Raw genomic sequence first — 22,458 nt, 5'->3', positions numbered from 1 at the left:
CTGTTGCCAAACTACATGTCCCATGATGCATTGCAAGACTGACAGTTACAGGCAAGATTCCTAAAGGCAGAGGCATGATGGGACTTGTATTTTTGCAACAGCTGGAGGGCCGCTAGTTTGACACCCCTGACATAGAGGAACAACAGCCCCCCTTTGACATAAAGTCTTTGGTAACAGGTTCTCTTTACTTAGACCCCAGCTGTCCTTGAGACCCCTGATGTGTCCAATGAAGCTATCGGGGCTGCAGATTGCCTTCTATTATCTTCGAGGGGAGATCAGTGAACAGACATTTGTTGGTCTTCCTCCCCTCCACCTGTCACACCCACCATGGGGGTCCCAGGCCTGCAAGTAGGACAGCAGAGCCCATGAAATTTAGCCAGGGGGTCACTCCTGTGGCAATAGATCCACCCCAGTAACAACACACTCCCAACAGCCAGCATCAATAGACCCTTCAGCAGCCAGCATCAATAAACCCTCCAGCAGCCAACATCAATAGACCCTCCAGCAGCCAACATCAATAGACCCTCCAGCAGCCAGCATCAATACACCCACCAGTGGCCAGCAACAATAGACCCTCCAGTAGCCAGCATCAATAGACCCTCCAGCAGCCAACATCAATAGACCCTCCAGCAGCCAGCATCAATAGACCCTCCAGCAGCCAGCATCAATAGACCCACCAGTAGCCAGCAACAATAGACCCTCCAGCAGCCAATAGACCCACCAGCAGCCAGCATCAATAGACCCTCCAGCAGCCAGCAACAATAGACCCTCCAGCAGCCAGCAACAATAGACCCTCCAGCAGCCAATAGACCCACCAGCAGCCAGCATCAATAGACCCTCCATCAGCCAATAGACCCTCCAGCAGCCAATAGACCCTACAGCAGCCAGCATCAATAGATGCTCCAGCAGCAAGCATCAATTAATCCTCCAGCAGCCAGCATCAATAGACCCACCAGCAGCCAGCATCAATAGAGCCTCCAGCAGCCAATAGACACACCAGCAGCCAGCATCAATAGCGTCTCCAGCAGCCAATAGACCCACCAGCAGCCAATAGACCCAATATCAGCTAACATCAATAGACCCACCAGCAGCCAGCATCAATAGACCCACCAGCAGCCAGCATCAATAGACCCTCCAGCAGCCAATAGACCCTCCAGCAGCCAATAGACCCACCAGCAGCCAATAGACACTCCAGCAGCCAATAGACCCACCAGCAGCCAATAGACACTCCAGCAGCCAATAGACCCACCAGCAGCCAATAGACACTCCAGCAGCCAATAGACCCACCAGCAGCCAGCATCAATAGACTGTCCAGCAGCCAATAGACCCTCCAGCAGCCAATAGACCCTCCAGCAGCCAGCATCAATAGATCAATAGACCCTGCAGCAGCCAGCATCAATAGACCCTCCAGCATCCTTGGTCATTACATACATTCAGTGCTGGAGGTGCCGGAACTGCGTTCCCCCGCGTTCCTGCTGAAAAAAAGCCCTGTATATATATATATATATGTCCAAGGATATTATTAGGGACATATTTAGGGACAATATTGGAACATTTCCAAGGAAATTGTTGGGGACATTATATTTATTTTCAAGGACATGATTATATATATTTCCAGGGACATTATTAGGGAAAGGATATATGTAGATACACTGAAGAGACAATGAAGGACATTTCCAGGGACATTATACACACCATCTTAGGGACATTTTAAAGAAACATTCCCTATGATATTATCCCGGACACATGCAGAGACAACGAATGGTCATTAATAGGGAAACTTCCAGGGACACGTTGAGACATTTGCAGGAGCAATGTATAGTATATATACTGTGAAAAAAAAAATATATATAAATGCTTTCCTTTTTTTTCCTCTTCACTATTATTAGGTACATTCCAGGTGACATTTCCTTCCAGGGACAGTGTCGGTTGGCTGTGCTCTCCGGCAGGTTGTAGTTCCTCTCTCTCTCCGCCAGGTGTCGCCCCTGGACCAGCGGTCCGCTGGCTCTGTGCACACATACTACATCTCCCGGCATGCCTGGCGGAGGGGGCGGAGCCTTAGAGGTGCAGCAACACGGCGGAGAAAAATGGCGGCCGGGAGCCGAGGAGACAGGTGAGAGCCCGGGGGGGAGGGGGAGAGTGTGTACCCCGATATTCATCTCTGTGTGCCCCCCTCACTGCCAGCACCTTACATTGAGGAGACTCCCCTCCCCCTCTGTACACCCCTCCCATTGTACACCGACACCACCACTGACACCGACATACACCCATCATGTCTTACCTGTACCTCCCCAGAGGGGGCGCTGATTCCCAACCCCCACCGTATACATCACCACCCCTCCCCCTCTGTATACCCCCCATTGTACACCACTGACACAACTGTACCACCGCGGGGGGGGGGCCACAACCCCCACCGTATACCCCCCATTGTACATCACTGACACAACTGTACCACCGCGGGGGGGGGGCCACAACCCCCACCGTATACCCCCCATTGTACACCGCCACCACCACTGACACAACTGTACCACCGCGGGGGGGGCCACAACCCCCACCGTATACCCCCCATTGTACACCGCCAGCACCACTGACACAACTGTACCACCGCGGGGGGGCCACAACCCCCACCGTATACCCCCCATTGTACACCGCCACTGACACCGACATAACTGTACCACCCCGGGGGGCCCACAACCCCCACCGTGTACCCCCCATTGTACACCGCCACTGACACCGACATAACTGTACCACCCCGGGGGGGGCCACAACCCCCACCGTGTACCCCCCATTGTACACCGCCACCACCACTGACACCGACATAACTATACCACCCCGGGGGGGGGCCACAACCCCCACCGTGTACCCCCCATTGTACACCGCCACCACCACTGACACCGATATAACTATACCACCCTGGGGGGCCACAACCCCCCAACCTCCACCGTATACCCCCCATTGTACACCGCCACCTCCACTGACACAGACATAACTATACCACCCCAGGGGGGCCACAACCCCCACCGTATACCCCCCATTGTACACCGCCACCACCACTGACACCGACATAACTGTACCACCCCAGGGGGGCCACAACCCCCCAACCTCCACCGTATACCCCCCATTGTACACCGCCACCACCACTGACACCGACATAACTATACCACCCCAGGGGGGCCACAACCCCCCAACCTCCACCGTGTACCCCCCAACCCCCACCGTATACCCCCCATTGTACACCTCCACTGACACCAACATAACTATACCACCCGGGGGGGCCACAACCCCCCAACCTCCACCGTATACCCCCCATTGTACACCTCCACTGACACCAACATAACTATACCACCCAGGGGGGCCACAACCCCCCAACCTCCACCGTATACTCCCCAACCCCCACCGTATACCCCCATTGTACACCTCCACTGACACCAACATAACTATACCACCCGGGGGGGCCACAACCCCCCAACCTCCACCGTATACCCCCCATTGTACACCGCCACCTCCACTGACACAGACATAACTATACCACCCCAGGGGGGCCACAACCCCCACCGTATACCCCCCCATTGTACACCGCCACCACCACTGACACCGACATAACTATACCACCCCAGGGGGGCCACAACCCCCCAACCCCCACCGTATACCCCCCATTGTACACCTCCACTGACACCAACATAACTATACCACCCAGGGGGGCCACAACCCCCCAACCTCCACCGTATACTCCCCAACCCCCACCGTATACCCCCATTGTACACCTCCACTGACACCAACATAACTATACCACCCGGGGGGGCCACAACCCCCCAACCTCCACCGTATACCCCCCATTGTACACCGCCACCTCCACTGACACCGACATACCTATACCACCCGGGGGGGCCACAACCCCCCAACCTCCACCGTATACCCCCCATTGTACACCGCCACCACCACTGACACCGACATACCTATACCACCCCAGGGGGGCCACAACCCCCCAACCTCCACCGTGTACCCCCCAACCCCCACCGTATACCCCCCATTGTACACCGCCACCTCCACTGACACTGACATAACTATACCACCCCGGGGGGGCCACAACCCCCCAACCTCCACCGTGTACCCCCCATTGTACACTGCCACCTCCACTGACACAGACATAACTATACCACCCCAGGGGGGCCACAACCCCCACCGTATACCCCCCATTGTACACCGCCACTGACACCGACATAACTATACCAGCCCAGGGGGGCCGCAACCCCCCAACCCCCACTGTATACCCCCCATTGTACAACGCCAGCACCACTGACACCGACATAACTATACCACCCCAGGGGGGCCCCAACCCCCACTGTATACCCCCCATTGTACACCGCCACTGACACCGACATAACTATACCACCCCGGGGGGGCCACAACCCCCACTGTATACCCCCCATTGTACACCGCCACTGACACCGACATAACTATACCACCCGGGGGGGCCACAACCCCCACCGCATATCCCCCATTGTACACCGCCACCACCACTGACACCGACATACCTATTACTCCCTGAGATGGGGTCACTGAACCCTGACCCCCCCACCATATACACCGCCACTACCACTGCTACCGACATACACCCACCATAAACTATACCTGCCCAAGAAGGGGTGTTGAACCATGAGCCCCCCCCCCCCATCATCCCTCCAATATATACAGTATATACTTCCATACATCACCAGAGGTATATATATATATCTGCAGTTGTTGGATACTTTGTATTCAGTCATTTCTATGTATTCTTGTATATTCTATTGTAGATATATATATATACACAGCACATGGAGTTGGTCTCTGAAGCTGCAATGCCAGCCGGAGCTGATAGGGGGAGACATCAGAGTGAGGAGGAGATGAGATAATCACTCTACCGCTTCTCCTTTCACTGTCCAATCACAGCCTGGGGGAGGGGCTTTACAATGTGGCCAAGCTGTGTATGGGCACTGACCCCTTAGTAGCCAATCAGCAAAGATGTCACCCCAAAAGGGGCAGGAGCTTCTCTTCAGGTGACAAAACTCGACACGCAGAATCGCATGAAAATCGTATTATATACCCGGAATGTTCCACGCAAAGTGATCATGTGAGCGGGGACAAAAAATGCTGAACTCACACTGTCCCCCCACCCCAGCCAACCCCACTCTACCTCACTCCATTCCACCTCACCCAACCTCACCCCACTCCATTCCACCCAACCTCAACCCACTCCATTCCACCCCAACCCACTCCATTACACCCCATCCCACCTCACCCCAACCTACTCCATTCCACCCCACCCAACCTCACCCCACTCCATTCCACCCCACCTCACCCAACCTCACCCCACTCCATTCCACCCCACCTCACCCAACCTCAACCCACTCCATTCCACCCCACCTCACCCAACCTCAACCCACTCCATTCCACCCCAACCCACTGCATTCCACCCCATCCCACCTCACCCCAACCCACTCCATTCCACCCCACCCAACCTCACCCCACTCCATTCCACCCAACCTCACCCCACCCCACTCCATTCCACCCCTCCCCACTCCATTCCACCCCATCCCACCTCACCCCAACCCACTCCATTCCACCCCACCTCACCCAAACTCAACCCACTCCATTCCACCCAACCTCAACCCACCCCACTCCATTCCACCCAACCTCACCCCACCCCACTTCACCTATCGCCTCATCTCACACCACCCCACCCCAACCTCACCCCACTCCATTCCACCTCACCCAACCACCCCACTCCATTCCACCCCACCTCACCTCACACCACCCCATTCCATTCCATTCCACCTCACCCCACCTCACTACACTCCATTCCACCCCACCCCACCTCATCCCACCTCACCCCACCTCATCCCACCTCACCCCACTCCACCCCACCTCACTCCATTCCACCCCACCCCACCCTACCCAACGCCACTCCATTCAACCCCACGCTACCCCACCTCACCCCATTCCACCCCACCCCAACTTACCCCACCTCACCCCCACCCAACCCCATCTTACCCCACTCCATTCCACCCCACCTCACTCCATTCCACCTCACCCCACCCAACCACACCCCACTCCCCTCCACCCAACCCCACTCCACCCCACCCAATACTACAATTTTGGCCGAATTCCATATATTTCTCTTTATTTTTTTTTTTCATGTTAAAATGCGTCTTTCTTACAGTATATTTGAAATATATTTTTTAAAAATATTTTTCATATATTTTGTAAGTCTTTAAAAATACAAATCTTCATTTTTGGAATGCATTTACAAATATATGTTAAAATGACTTTTTTATATGTTAAGAAAGAATCTGATGAATATATCTAAAAAATATATATTTTTTAAAATATATTCTGCAGATTTTTTTTAACAGTGTGTTTGTTTTTTTTAAAATATATTTTGAAATATATTGAATATGGCCAAAATTATAGCATTTCAAAGATATGTCAATATATTTGAGAAGAATATTTTTCAAATATATTTCAAATATTATTTTCTTCCATATGGGTATTAAACATTATTATTGATGATTGGAGTTGGTTCACCTTTCTATTTTTTGTAAAAAGCTAAACGTATTGGGAGTGGACACCCTCACAAACTGCGTGTCCCAGCTCTCCGGGACATGAGAAGCTCACATGGCACAAAGGATTGGAAACTTTTATTGGCTCGGTCCGGTGCGGAGTGCTGATGGAGGATGTGTGACCACGCATGCTACAACGTGGTGATGCTACCTACATGGAAGATAAATATATTTAAAAAATACATTCTTAATATATTCTTCCCAAATATATTGACATATATTTCAAATGCTACAATTTTGGCCGTATTCAATATATTTCAATAAGTGTGTGTATGTATACGTGTGTGTGTATGTATATGTGTGTGTGTGTATGTATATATATATATATATATATATTTGGGGGTTCTGAGTAATTTTCTAGTAAAAATATATTATATATATATACACACACACACACACACAGATATATATACACACACACACATATATATATACACACACACACACACATATATATACACACACACACACACACATATATATATATACACACACACACACATACATATATATATATATATACACACACACACATATATATATATACACACACACATATATACACACACACACATATATATATATACACACACACATATATATATATATATATATATATATACACACACACATATACAGTTGCAAGAAAAAGTATGTGAACCCCTTGGGATTACGTGGAGTTTTGCATGAATTGGGCATAAAATGTGCTCTGAACGTCATCTAAGTCACATCAGTAGAAGAACACAGTCTGCTGAACATAATACTACACAAACATTAGATGTTTCCATGGTTTAATTGCACATAACATGTAAACATTCACAGTGCAGGGAGGAAAAAGTATGTGAACCTTTGGACTTAATAACTGGTTGACCCTCCTTTGGCAGCAATAACCTCAACCAAACATTTCCTGTAGTTGCAGATCAGACCTGCACAACGATCTGGAGTCATTTTGGACCACTCCTCTTCACAAAACTGTTTCAGTGTAGCAATATTCTTGGGATGTCTGGTGTGAATCGCTCTCTTAAGGTCATGCCACAGCATTTCAATGGGGTTGAGGTCAGGACTCTGACTGGGCCACTCCAGAAGGCGTATTCTGTGCTGTTGCAGCCATTGTTTTGTTGAATTACTTGTATGCTTTGGGTCATTGTCCTGTTGCATCACCCATCCTCTGCGGAGCTTCAGTTGGCGGACAGATGGTCGTACGTTTTCCTGCAAAATGTCTTGATAAACTCTGGAATTCATTTTCCCATCAATGACAACAATCCGTCCAGGCCCTGAGGCAGCAAAGCAGCCCCAAACCATGATGCTCCCTCCGCCATGTTTCACAGTGGGGATGAGGTTTTGATGTTGGTGTGCTGTGCCTTATTTTCTCCACACATAGTGTTGTGTGTTCTTCCCAAACAACTCAATCTTGGTTTCATCTGTCCACAGTATATTTTGCCAGTAGTGCTGTGGAACATCCAGGTGCTCTTTTGCAAACTTCAAACGTGCTGCAATATTCTTTTTGGACAGCAATGGCTTCCTCCGTGGTGTCCTCCCATGTACTCCATTCTTGTTTCATGTTTTCCTTATTGTAGATGTGTCAACAAAAATGTTAGCATGTGCCAGAGATTTCTGTAGGTCTTTAGCTGACACTCTGGGATTCTTCTTTACCTCATGCAGCATTCTGCGCTGTGCTCTTGCAGTCATTTTTACAGGACGACCACGCCTAGGGAGAGTAGCAACAGTGCTAAACTTTCTCCATTTGTAGACAGTCTGTCTTACCGTGGACACATGAACATCAAGGCTTTTGGAGATACTTTTGTAACCCTTTCCAGCTTCATGCAAGTCAACAATTCTTGATGGTAGGTCTTCTGAGAGCTCTTTTCTGCGAGGCATGGTTCACATCAGACAGTGCTTCTTGAAACCAGTAAACCCAAAACAGGTGTGTGTTTTTTAAGGTCAGGACAGCTGTCAGCAACACATCCAATATCATCACACTGATTGGAGTCAAGGTTGGCTCACTCCTGGCTCCAATTAGCTCTGGGAGAAGTCATTAAGCTAGGGCAGCAATGGGCAAACTACGGCCCGCGGGCCGTATACGGCCCGGCGGACCTTTTAATCCGGCCCGCGGAGCTAGGCTCCCGCAAGGCCAGTGGTCGGCAAGCCGCGGCTCTTTACAATAGATGCGGCTCTCCTGTGTGCCGGGCGCCCGCTCCCCTCCCTCCTCTCGGGCGGGCGGGCGACCTCCTCTCCTCCTCTCCCCTCCCCCCCTCTAGGATGGCCGCCCCCTCCCTCCTCTCGGGCGTCAGGACTCTGCAGCTGTCAGGATGTAGGCGGGGCAGCCAGGATGTAGGCGGGGCAGCGTGACGAACTCTTCTCTCACAGTCCTCCCTGAAGACCAGAACGGCGCGGGAATACGAGAGGAACGCGCGGAGGAGCAAAGGTAAGTGAATTGACACAGGGGGGACTTACTATATGGGGGACTTACTATATGGGGAATGAATTACTATATGGGGGACTTACTATATGGGGAATGAATTACTATATGGAGGACTTACTATATGGGGAATGAATTACTATAGGGGGGACTTACTATATGGGGAATGAATTACTATAGGGGGGACTTACTATATGGGGGATGAATTACTATATGGGGGTCTTACTATATGGGGAATGAATTACTATATGGGGGACTTACTATATGGGGGACTTACTATATGGGGAATGAATTACTATATGGGGGACTTACTATATGGGGAATGAATTACTATATGGGGGACTTACTATATGGGGAATGAATTACTATATGGGGGACTTACTTTATGGGGAATGAATTACTATATGGGGGACTTACTATATGGGGAATGAATTACTATATGGGGGACTTACTATATGGGGAATGAATTACTATATGGGGGACTTACTTTATGGGGAATGAATTACTATATGGGGGACTTACTATATGGGGAATGAATTACTATATGGGGGACTTACTATATGGGGAATGAATTACTATATGGGGGACTTACTATATGGGGAATGAATTACTATATGGGGGACTTACTATATGGGGGATGAATTACTATATGGGGGATGAATTAATATGGGGGATGAATTACTATGTGGGGGATGAATTACTATGTGGGGGATGAATTACTATGGGGGATGAATTACTATATGGGGGATGAATTACTATGTGGGGGATGAATTACTATGGGGGATGAATTACTATATGGGGGATGAATTACTATATGGGGGATGAATTGCTATATGGGGGACGAATTGCTATATGGGGGACGAATTGCTATATGGGGGATGAATTACTATATGGGGGATGAATTACTATATGGGGGATGAATTACTATGGGGGATGAATTACTATATGGGGGATTAATTACTATGCTTACTATGGGGGAATATTACTATACTTACTATGGATGACACATACACATCATTCATCTACTCTTGGTCCGGCCCCCGGGTCCAATATATGAACCCATTGCGGCCCTCAAGTCAAAAAGTTTGCCCACCCCTGAGCTAGGGCCTCACATACTTTTTCCTCCCTGCACTGTGAATGTTTACATGTTATGTGCAATTAAACCTTGGCAACATCTAATGTTTGTGTAGTATTATGTTCAGCAGACTGTGTTCTTCTATTGTTGTGACTTAGATGACGTTCAGAGCACATTTTATGCCCAATTCATGCAAAACTCCACGTAATCCCAAGGGGTTCACATACTTTTTCTTGCAACTGTATATACACACACACACACACAGTTGTTATTTTTTTTCATTATTATTTATTATTTTACTAGAAAATTACCCAGAACCCCCAAACATTATATATGTATGTGTGTATATATATATATATATGTTGAAAAGCATTTTTATTACAAAATATATGAAAAATATTTTTAAGTATTTCAATATATCTGTGAAAATATTATTAAAAATATATTCAGAACACACGCTGCCATAAATATCAAAGTGTCATTTGGAATGCATTTACAAGTATTTAAAAATCTATGTTTAAATGCATTTTTTTTAGATGTTCAAAAATATCTAGAAAATATATTTTGAAAAATATATTTTTAAATATATGCCTTTGGAAAATATATTTTAAATGACATTTTTGGAATACATGTTAAAATATATTCGCGTAGGCCAATGTATTGTAAATATATGTCGCATGTATAATTTTTTTTTCTAAATATATGGAAAATATATTTCTCTTCCGTACGGGTATGCAGCCATTTCACGCTTAGATGGTGCGGAATTCTTCTTTAAAGGGCCCATTCATGAGCAGAAGCTCTGTGACCGTCCCGTCTGGTTATTAAAGGGCTGATTTTGCGCTCGTTTTCCCTGTCTGTAGCCAGAGGCGATGAAAGACCGTCGTCTGACCGATGAGCTATATATATATATTTTTTTTATATATTTTTTTACCCTTCCCCTCCCCCCATAAGCATTGGCATTACATTGGGGGTCTTCAAAAAGTTTTTTTTTATAAATCTATTATATATATAAAAGTGTGGAAATTTTTTGAAGACCCCTTGTATATCAGAGGAAACTGCAGGAGCAGGGACACGCAGCGGTTGGTGGGCGGGCCTAGAGTACTTTATTGGGGGCCAGCTGCAAGAACCCAGAAGAGATGGGCGGCTCCTGATGTCAGAGGAGAAGATGGCGGCGCGGGACCAGGTGCATGGCGGCAGTGCGATGGATTGCAGCACAGGAACGCTGGATTCGCTGACGGCGGTGCGATGGATTGCAGCACAGGAATGCTGGATTCGCTGACGGAGGTGCGATGGATTGCAGCACAGGAACGCTGGATTCGCTGACGGAGGTGCGATGGATTGCAGCACAGGAACGCTGGATTCGCTGACGGAGGTGCGATGGATTGCAGCACAAGAACGCTGGATTCGCTGGTGGAGGTGCGATGGATTGCAGCACAGGAATGCTGGATTCGCTGGTGGAGGTGCGATGGATTGCAGCACAGGAACGCTGGATTCGCTGACGGAGGTGCGATGGATTGCAGCACAGGAACGCTGGATTCGCTGACGGAGGTGCGATGGATTGCAGCACAAGAACGCTGGATTCGCTGGTGGAGGTGCGATGGATTGCAGCACAGGAACGCTGGATTAGCTGGCGGCGGTGCGATGGATTGCAGCACAGGAACGCTGGATTAGCTGGTGGAGGTGCGATGGATTGCAGCACAGGAACGCTGGATTAGCTGGCGGCAGTGCGATGGATTGCAGCGCTGGATTAGCTGGCGGCGGTGCGATGGATTGCAGCACAGGAACGCTGGATTAGCTGGCGGCGGTGCGATGGATTGCAGCACAGGAACGCTGGATTAGCTGGCGGCGGTGCGATGGATTGCAGCACAGGAACGCTGGATTAGCTGGCGGCGGTGCGATGGATTGCAGCACAGGAACGCTGGATTAGCTGGCGGCGGTGCGATGGATTGCAGCACAGGAACGCTGGATTCGCTGGCGGTGGTGTGATGGATTGCAGCGCTGGATTAGCTGGCGTAGGTGCGATGGATTGCAGCACAAGAACGCTGGATTCGCTGGCGGCGGTGCGATGGATTGCAGCACAGGAACGCTGGATTCGCTGGCGGCGGTGCGATGGATTGCAGCACAGGAATGCTGGATTCGCTGGCGGCGGTGCGATGGATTGCAGCATAGGAACGCTGGATTCACTGGGTGGTGTGAGTTTGCGAATGGAAGACAACTCAACACAACAGGTGAGGTAAGTTAAAGCGGTTGTAAACCTCAGACATGAAAAATGAACAAAGCACATCCCTCTATAGTGTGTACTCGTCTCAGTCCAGAGCACGGAGTGTCATTTCTGTCCACTGCCTCCTTCCTCTGCTGTCAGCATGAGTCACAACAGCCTTGTACCATGTGACAAGCTGTGACCAATCACAGCGCTCTCACTATTTCTCAATGGCTGCAGGAATGCAGCCAGAGAGGAGAAATGATTGCTTTTACAGCCTTTATGGGTGTAAAAGCAATCAGTGTAAAAAAAAAAAAAAAAAAAATCATCACCCCCCACAAGTAGTACAGTGTCACCATGGTGACTGCACTGCTAGGGTGATGGTATGTAAAAAAAAACCAATAATATAAAAATGTAAATAAAAAAAGGTTAAAAATTATAATTTTTGGTTATAAACTAATTTGGGTTATTTTTTTTATTTTTTTTTACTGAAAAGATAACGGAATAAATTTTGGCCAAAATTTATGATGAAATTTTATTTATTTGCAACATTTTGTAAGAAAAACTTTTTTTTTTAATTTGTGGACTTTTTCATTTATATAGCAAAAAAAATAAAAATCCCAGCGGTGAATAAATACCACCAAAGTAAAGTTTTATCTGTTTTAAAAAAATGCTAAAAAATTCATATGGGTACAGTGTTGCATGACCGCGCAATTGTCATTCAAAGTGTGATAGCGCTGAAAGCTGAAAATTGGCCTGGGGGGGAAAGGGGGTGAAAGCGTCCGGACTGGAAGGGGGTGAAAGCGTCCGGACTGGAAGGGGGTGAAAGCGTCCGGACTGGAAGGGGGGGGAAAGCCTCCGGGCTGGAAGGGGGTGAAAGCGTCCGGACTGGAAGGGGGTGAAAGCATCCGGACTGGAAGGGGGTGAAAGCGTCCGGACTGGAAGGGGGTGAAAGCGTCCGGACTGGAAGGGGGGGAAAGCGTCCGGACTGGAAGGGGGGGAAAGCGTCCGGGCTGGAAGGGGGGGGAAAGCGTCCGGGCTGGAAGGGGGTGAAAGTGTCCGGGCTGGAAGGGGGGGGAAAGCGTCCGGGCTGGAAGGGGGGGAAAGCGTCCGGGCTGGAAGGGGGGGAAAGCGTCCGGACTGGAAGGGGGTGAAAGCGTCCGGACTGGAAGGGGGTGAAAGCGTCCGGACTGGAAGGGGGTGAAAGCGTCCGGACTGGAAGGGGGGAAAGCGTCCGGACAGGAAGGGGGTGAAAGCGTCCGGACTGGAAGGGGGTGAAAGTGTCCGGACTGGAAGGGGGTGAAAGCGTCCGGACTGGAAGGGGGTGAAAGCGTCCGGACTGGAAGGGGTGAAAGCGTCCGGACAGGAAGGGGGTGAAAGCGTCCGGACTGGAAGGGGGTAAAAGCGTCCGGACTGGAAGGGGGGGGGAAAGCGTCCGGACTGGAAGGGGGTGAAAGTGTCCGGACTGGAAGGGGGTGAAAGCGTCCGGACTGGAAGGGGGTGAAAGTGTCCGGACTGGAAGGGGGGGAAAGCGTCCGGACTGGAAGGGGGGGAAAGCGTCCGGACTGGAAAGGGGTGAAAGCGTCCGGACTGGAAGGGGGTGAAAGCGTCCGGACTGGAAGGGGGGGAAAGCGTCCGGACTGGAAGGGGGGGAAAGCGTCCGGACTGGAAAGGGGTGAAAGCGTCCGGACTGGAAGGGGGTGAAAGCGTCCGGACTGGAAGGGGGGGAAAGCGTCCGGACTGGAAGGGGGTGAAAGCGTCCGGACTGGAAGGGGGTGAAAGCGTCCGGACTGGAAGGGGGTGAAAGCGTCCGGACTGGAAGGGGGTGAAAGCGTCCGGACTGGAAGGGGGTGAAAGCGTCCGGACTGGAAGGGGGTGAAAGCGTCCGGACTGGAAGGGGGTAAAAGCGTCCGGACTGGAAGGGGGGGGGAAAGCGTCCGGACTGGAAGGGGGGGAAAGCGTCCGGACTGGAAGGGGGTGAAAGCGTCCGGACTGGAAGGGGGGGAAAGCGTCCGGACTGGAAGGGGGTGAAAGCGTCCGGACTGGAAGGGGGTGAAATCGTCCGGACTGGAAGGGGGTGAAAGCGTCCGGACTGGAAGGGGGTGAAAGCGTCCGGACTGGAAGGGGGGAAAGCGTCCGGACAGGAAGGGGGTGAAAGCGTCCGGACTGGAAGGGGGTGAAAGCGTCCGGACTGGAAGGGGGGAAAGCGTCCGGACTGGAAGGGGGTGAAAACGTCCGGACTGGAAGGGGGTGAAAGCGTCCGGACTGGAAGGGGGGAAAGCGTCCGGACTGGAAGGGGGGGAAAGCGTCCGGACTGGAAGGGGGTGAAAGCGTCCGGACTGGAAGGGGGTGAAAGCGTCCGGACTGGAAGGGGGTGAAAGCGTCCGGACTGGAAGGGGGGAAAGCGTCCGGACAGGAAGGGGGTGAAAGCGTCCGGACTGGAAGGGGGTGAAAGCGTCCGGACTGGAAGGGGGTGAAAGCGTCCGGACTGGAAGGGGGTAAAAGCGTCCGGACTGGAAGGGGGGGGGAAAGCGTCCGGACTGGAAGGGGGTGAAAGCGTCCGGACTGGAAGGGGGTGAAAGCGTCCGGACTGGAAGGGGGGGAAAGCGTCCGGACTGGAAGGGGGTGAAAGCGTCCGGACTGGAAGGGGGTGAAAGCGTCCGGACTGGAAGGGGGTGAAAGCGTCCGGACTGGAAGGGGGTGAAAGCGTCCGGACTGGAAGGGGGTGAAAGCGTCCGGACTGGAAGGGGGTAAAAGCGTCCGGACTGGAAGGGGGGGGGAAAGCGTCCGGACTGGAAGGGGGTGAAAGCGTCCGGACTGGAAGGGGGGGAAAGCGTCCGGACTGGAAGGGGGTGAAAGCGTCCGGACTGGAAGGGGGTGAAAGCGTCCGGACTGGAAGGGGGTGAAAGCGTCCGGACTGGAAGGGGGGGAAAGTGTCCGGACTGGAAGGGGGTGAAAGCGTCCGGACTGGAAGGGGGTGAAAGCGTCCGGACTGGAAGGGGGTGAAAGCGTCCGGACTGGAAGGGGGTAAAAGCGTCCGGACTGGAAGGGGGTAAAAGCGTCCGGACTGGAAGGGGGGGGGAAAGCGTCCGGACTGGAAGGGGGTGAAAGTGTCCGGACTGGAAGGGGGTGAAAGCGTCCGGACTGGAAGGGGGTGAAAGTGTCCGGACTGGAAGGGGGGGAAAGAGTCCGGACTGGAAGGGGGGGAAAGCGTCCGGACTGGAACGGGGGAAAGCGTCCGGACTGGAACGGGGGGAAAGCGTCCGGACTGGAACGGGGGGAAAGCGTCCGGACTGGAACGGGGGGAAAGCGTCCGGACTGGAAGGGGGTGAAAGCGTCCGGACTGGAAGGGGGTGAAAGCGTCCGGACTGGAAGGGGGGGAAAGCGTCCGGACTGGAAGGGGGTGAAAGCGTCCGGACTGGAAGGGGGTGAAAGCGTCCGGACTGGAAGGGGGTGAAAGCGTCCGGACTGGAAGGGGGTAAAAGCGTCCGGACTGGAAGGGGGGGGGAAAGCGTCCGGACTGGAAGGGGGTGAAAGCGTCCGGACTGGAAGGGGGGGAAAGCGTCCGGACTGGAAGGGGGTGAAAGCGTCCGGACTGGAAGGGGGTGAAAGCGTCCGGACTGGAAGGGGGTGAAAGCGTCCGGACTGGAAGGGGGGGAAAGCGTCCGGACTGGAAGGGGGGGAAAGCGTCCGGACTGGAAGGGGGGGAAAGCGTCCGGACTGGAAGGGGGGGAAAGCGTCCGGACTGGAAGGGGGGAAAGCGTCCGGACTGGAAGGGGGCGAAAGCGTCCGGACTGGAAGGGGGGAAAGCGTCCGGACTGGAAGGGGGTGAAAGCGTCCGGACTGGAAGGGGGTGAAAGCGTCCGGACTGGAAGGGGGGAAAGCGTCCGGACAGGAAGGGGGTGAAAGCGTCCGGACTGGAAGGGGGTGAAAGCGTCCGGACTGGAAGGGGGTGAAAGCGTCCGGACTGGAAGGGGGTAAAAGCGTCCGGACTGGAAGGGGGTAAAAGCGTCCGGACTGGAAGGGGGGGGGAAAGCGTCCGGACTGGAAGGGGGTGAAAGTGTCCGGACTGGAAGGGGGTGAAAGCGTCCGGACTGGAAGGGGGTGAAAGTGTCCGGACTGGAAGGGGGGGAAAGAGTCCGGACTGGAAGGGGGGGAAAGCGTCCGGACTGGAACGGGGGGAAAGCGTCCGGACTGGAACGGGGGGAAAGCGTCCGGACTGGAACGGGGGGAAAGCGTCCGGACTGGAACGGGGGGAAAGCGTCCGGACTGGAAGGGGGTGAAAGCGTCCGGACTGGAAGGGGGTGAAAGCGTCCGGACTGGAAGGGGGGGAAAGCGTCCGGACTGGAAGGGGGTGAAAGCGTCCGGACTGGAAGGGGGTGAAAGCGTCCGGACTGGAAGGGGGTGAAAGCGTCCGGACTGGAAGGGGGTAAAAGCGTCCGGACTGGAAGGGGGGGGGAAAGCGTCCGGACTGGAAGGGGGTGAAAGCGTCCGGACTGGAAGGGGGGGAAAGCGTCCGGACTGGAAGGGGGTGAAAGCGTCCGGACTGGAAGGGGGTGAAAGCGTCCGGACTGGAAGGGGGGGAAAGCGTCCGGACTGGAAGGGGGGGAAAGCGTCCGGACTGGAAGGGGGGGAAAGCGTCCGGACTGGAAGGGGGTGAAAGCGTCCGGACTGGAAGGGGGTGAAAGCGTCCGGACTGGAAGGGGGTGAAAGCGTCTGGACTGGAAGGGGGTGAAAGCGTCCGGACTGGAAGGGGGGGGAAGCGTCCGGACTGGAAGGGGGTGAAAGCGTCCGGACTGGAAGGGGGGGAAAGTGTCCGGACTGGAAGGGGGTGAAAGCGTCCGGACTGGAAGGGGGGGAAAGTGTCCGGACTGGAAGGGGGTGAAAGCGTCCGGACTGGAAGGGGGGGAAAGCGTCCGGACTGGAAGGGGGGGAAAGTGTCCGGACTGGAAGGGGGGGAAAAGGTCCCGATCGAAAGGGGAGATCGGGACGTTTGCAGGAGTCGCGGACATACGTATTTTCTCATGGCGCACAAATATGCGGCCGCTCGTCATCAAGGCCCAGACAGCACATATTTGCGTCAAGGGGTTAATGCGCCGTATTTTTGTCATCATTCCACGGGCGGGCGCCGTTTCGTAGCGTGATGCGTTTGGTATCTATTTACTCGGCGTGACAAAACATCGGGAATTATATTGTGTCTGTGTACACCAAGAAAGTATATATCTCTTTACCTGAAAGTTTGCATTTGGTAAGCCGCCGCGCAAATATCGCGTAAAAAATTGCGACAGCCGCCATTTTATTCTCCAGGGCTTCTGCTTTCAGAAAGTATTTCATGTTTGGGGGCTCAAAGTAATATTTAAGCAAGAAAAAATGTTGATTTTTGTTGCTTGAATATATAATACATAATTGTCAGGCAGGTAAAAGGTACAAAAGAAGGAGGCGATCTTCTCATGATGAAGACCAGAGGTGACGTCATAACGCCCCCCCCCCCAGGAACGGGGCCCCTCTGAAGGCCGGAACCTGTTGTATAGTTGTTGTGGCGCTTTTAGGAGGAACTCCGAACTTTTTGTATCGGATTTTAAAAATTGGGATATCGGTGATGGGGGATTGTGTGTAGGATCTGATATCAGTGATGGGGGATTGTGTGTAGGATCTGATATCAGTGATGGGGGATTGTGTGTAGGATCTGATATCAGTGATGGGGGATTGTGTGTAGGATCTGATATCGGTGATGGGGGATTGTGTGTAGGATCTGATATCAGTGATGGGGGATTGTGTGTAGGATCTGATATCAGTGATGGGGGATTGTGTGTAGGATCTGATATCAGTGATGGGGGATTGTGTGTAGGATCTGATATCAGTGACGGGGGATTGTGTGTAGGATCTGATATCGGTGACGGGGGATTGTGTGTAGGATCTGATATCGGTGATGGGGGATTGTGTGTAGGATCTGATATCAGTGACGGGGGATTGTGTGTAGGATCTGATATCAGTGATGGGGGATTGTGTGTAGGATCTGATATCAGTGATGGGGGATTGTGTGTAGGATCTGATATCAGTGATGGGGGATTGTGTGTAGGATCTGATATCGGTGATGGGGGATTGTGTGTAGGATCTGATATCGGTGATGGGGGATTGTGTGTAGGATCTGATATCAGTGACGGGGGATTGTGTGTAGGATCTGATATCAGTGATGGGGGATTGTGTGTAGGATCTGATATCGGTGATGGGGGATTGTGTGTAGGATCTGATATCGGTGACGGGGGATTGTGTGTAGGATCTGATATCGGTGATGGGGGATTGTGTGTAGGATCTGATATCGGTGACGGGGGATTGTGTGTAGGATCTGATATCAGTGACGGGGGATTGTGTGTAGGATCTGATATCGGTGACGGGGGATTGTGTGTAGGATCTGATATCAGTGATGGGGGATTGTGTGTAGGATCTGATATCAGTGACGGGGGATTGTGTGTAGGATCTGATATCAGTGATGGGGGATTGTGTGTAGGATCTGATATCAGTGATGGGGGATTGTGTGTAGGATCTGATATCGGTGATGGGGGATGGTGTGTAGGATCTGATATCGGTGATGGGGGATTGTGTGTAGGATCTGATATCAGTGACGGGGGATTGTGTGTAGGATCTGATATCGGTGATGGGGGATTGTGTGTAGGATCTGATATCGGTGACGGGGGATTGTGTGTAGGATCTGATATCGGTGATGGGGGATTGTGTGTAGGATCTGATATCAGTGATGGGGGATTGTGTGTAGGATCTGATATCGGTGATGGGGGATTGTGTGTAGGATCTGATATCGGTGATGGGGGATTGTGTGTAGGATCTGATATCAGTGACGGGGGATTGTGTGTAGGATCTGATATCAGTGACGGGGGATTGTGTGTAGGATCTGATATCAGTGATGGGGGATTGTGTGTAGGATCTGATATCAGTGTTGGTAGAATATACACTGTAATATCAGTTCTTCTTCATCTACCTCCTCTGTGGGGCTCGTGTGTTGTCTGTTGGGAGTTGTGTGGGAGATTCGGATCCTAGCAGCCAGCACTGTCCTGCGGGTACGGTGTTAACTCTATGTGTGCGCTGAGGACGGGGCCGCGCTGAGGACGGGGCCGCACTGACAATGGGTCGGCACTGACGACGGGGCCGCACGGCGACTGGCTGTGGGATTATGAAGCTTCACTCAATGTATTTATCTCCAGTCTGGAACCAAAAGCCAATGTCATGTGACCACGAGGACTCTGACAGGTATTGTGTGGTCAGGGTCACTTCCTCCGTCTCCTCCATACCCGGCATCGATCGACGTTGGCACCTTCCTCCCCCCCGGCATGGATGGGGTGTTCAGAGTCACATGAGACCTTGTAATGTTTGTGTAATCCCAGCGGGCGAGTCTCCTGGCACCTGACAGCCACAAACACACCGAGACGGGAATTTCCGTGTTCACTGAGCCTGGAGGCTGTTCAGGAGCTCACATGATCGATCTGCACTCAGGCTGGAAGGGAAAACGATCGCGCTTAAAGTGGTAATAAAATCTGTGTTTTCACTTGTAACGATGGGCAAGCTTTATTATATGCTTCCTGAGGACATGGAACGTCTCCCGCAGACAAGCGTACACCTCCCGCGGACATGGAACGTCTCCCGCAGACAGCGTACACCTCCCGCGGACATGGAACGTCTCCCGCAGACAGCGTACACCTCCCGCGGACATGGAACATCTCCTGCGGACAGCGAAGATCTCCCGCGGACATGGAACGTCTCCCGCAGACAGCGTACACCTCCAGCGGACATGGAACGTCTCCCGCAGACAGCGTACACCTCCAGCGGACATGGAACGTCTCCCGCGGACATGGAACGTCTCCCGCAGACAGCGTACACCTCCCGCGGACATGGAAGATCTCCCGCGGACATGGAACGTCTCCCGCGGACATGGAACGTCTCCCGCAGACAGCGTACACCTCCCGCGGACATGGAACGTCTCCCGCAGACAAGCGTACACCTCCAGCGGACATGGAACATCTCCTGCGGACAGCGAAGATCTCCCGCGGACATGGAACGTCTCCCGCAGACAGCGTACACCTCCCGCGGACATGGAACATCTCCCTCAGACAAGCGTACACCTCCAGCGGACATGGAACATCTCCCTCAGACAAGCGTACACCTCCAGCGGACATGGAACATCTCCCTCAGACAAGCGTACACCTCCAGCGGACATGGAACATCTCCCTCAGACAAGCGTACACCTCCAGCGGACATGGAACATCTCCCTCAGACAAGCGTACACCTCCAGCGGACATGGAACATCTCCTGCGGACAGCGTACACCTCCAGCGGACATGGAACATCTCCTGCGGACAGCGAAGATCTCCCGCGGACATGGAACGTCTCCCGCAGACAGCGTACACCTCCCGCGGACATGGAACATCTCCCGCAGACAGCGTACACCTCCCGCGGACATGGAACATCTCCCGCAGACAGCGTAAACCTCCCGCGGACATGGAACGTCTCCCGCAGACAGCGTACACCTCCAGCGGACATGGAACATCTCCTGCGGACAGCGAAGATCTCCCGCGGACATGGAACGTCTCCCGCAGACAGCGTACACCTCCCGCGGACATGGAAGATCTCCCGCGGACATGGAACATCTCCCGCAGACAGCGTACACCTCCCGCGGACATGGAACATCTCCCGCAGACAGCGTAAACCTCCCGCGGACATGGAACGTCTCCCGCAGACAGCGTACACCTCCAGCGGACATGGAACATCTCCCGCAGACAGCGTACACCTCCAGCGGACATGGAACATCTCCTGCGGACAGCGAAGATCTCCCGCGGACATGGAACGTCTCCCGCAGACAGCGTACACCTCCCGCGGACATGGAAGATCTCCCGCGGACATGGAACATCTCCCGCAGACAGCGTACACCTCCCGCGGACATGGAACGTCTCCCGCGGACATGGAAGATCTCCCGCGGACATGGAAGATCTCCCGCGGACATGGAACGTCTCCCGCGGACATGGAACGTCTCCCGCGGACATGGAACGTCTCCCGCGGACATGGAACGTCTCCCGCGGACATGGAAGGTCTCCCGCGGACATGGAACGTCTCCCGCGGACATGGAACGTCTCCCGCGGACAGCGTACACCTCCCGCGGACATGGAAGATCTCCCGCGGACATGGAAGATCTCCCGCAGACATGGAAGATCTCCCGCGGACATGGAAGGTCTCCCGCGGACATGGAACGTCTCCCGCAGACAGCGTAAACCTCCCGCGGACATGGAACGTCTCCCGCAGACAGCGTACACCTCCCGCGGACATGGAAGATCTCCCGCAGACATGGAACGTCTCCCGCAGACAGCGTACACCTCCCGCAGACATGGAACGTCTCCCGCGGACATGGAAGATCTCCCGCGGACATGGAAGTTCTCCCGCGGACATGGAACGTCTCCCGCGGACATGGAAGATCTCCCGCGGACATGGAAGGTCTCCCGCGGACATGGAAGGTCTCCCGCGGACATGGAAGGTCTCCCGCGGACATGGAAGATCTCCCGCGGACATGGAAGGTCTCCCGCGGACATGGAAGGTCTCCCGCGGACATGGAACGTCTCCCGCGGACAGCGTACACCTCCCGCGGACATGGAACGTCTCCCGCAGACAGCGTACACCTCCCGCGGACATGGAAGATCTCCCGCGGACATGGAAGATCTCCCGCAGACATGGAAGATCTCCCGCGGACATGGAACGTCTCCCGCGGACATGGAACGTCTCCCGCAGACAGCGTACACCTCCCGCGGACATGGAAGATCTCCCGCGGACATGGAAGGTCTCCCGCGGACAGCGTACACCTCCCACGGACATGGAACGTCTCCCGCAGACAGCGTACACCTCCCACGGACATGGAACGTCTCCCGCGGACACGGAAGGTCTCCCGCGGACAGCGTACACCTCCCACGGACACGGGAGATCTCCCGCGGACATGGAGCGTCTCCCGCGGCAGCAGACATGGAACGTCTCCCGCGGACAGCAGACATGGAACGTCTCCCGCGGACAGCGAGCGTCTCCCACGGACATGGAACATCTCCCGCACCCTTTAGAAGATGTGCACAATTCCAGCAGCCCGTGACTCCATGTTGCCTACAGGTTTGCAGCCC

At 53.1% G+C, this 22,458-nt stretch overlaps 1 protein-coding gene across 1 annotated transcript in view; it reads left to right on the top strand.

The window, feature by feature from the left end:
* The first annotated feature begins 2,039 nt into the window (after positions 1-2,039).
* LOC149431174 (FHF complex subunit HOOK-interacting protein 1B-like) overlaps positions 2,040-22,458 on the top strand; it is a 106,512-nt gene continuing 86,093 nt past the window's right edge. The window contains exon 1 of the mRNA XM_089665827.1: positions 2,040-2,113. The gene's annotated coding sequence lies outside the window, so the exon portion shown is untranslated. The remainder of the gene's footprint in view (positions 2,114-22,458) is intronic.

Source organism: Staurois parvus, unplaced genomic scaffold (genome assembly GCF_062004578.1).
Source record: "Staurois parvus isolate SC_StPar_1 unplaced genomic scaffold, SC_StPar_1.0 ptg002366l, whole genome shotgun sequence".
In the NCBI taxonomy this organism is placed as follows: Eukaryota; Metazoa; Chordata; class Amphibia; order Anura; family Ranidae; genus Staurois; species Staurois parvus.
This window is presented reverse-complemented; position numbering and strand designations above follow the sequence as displayed.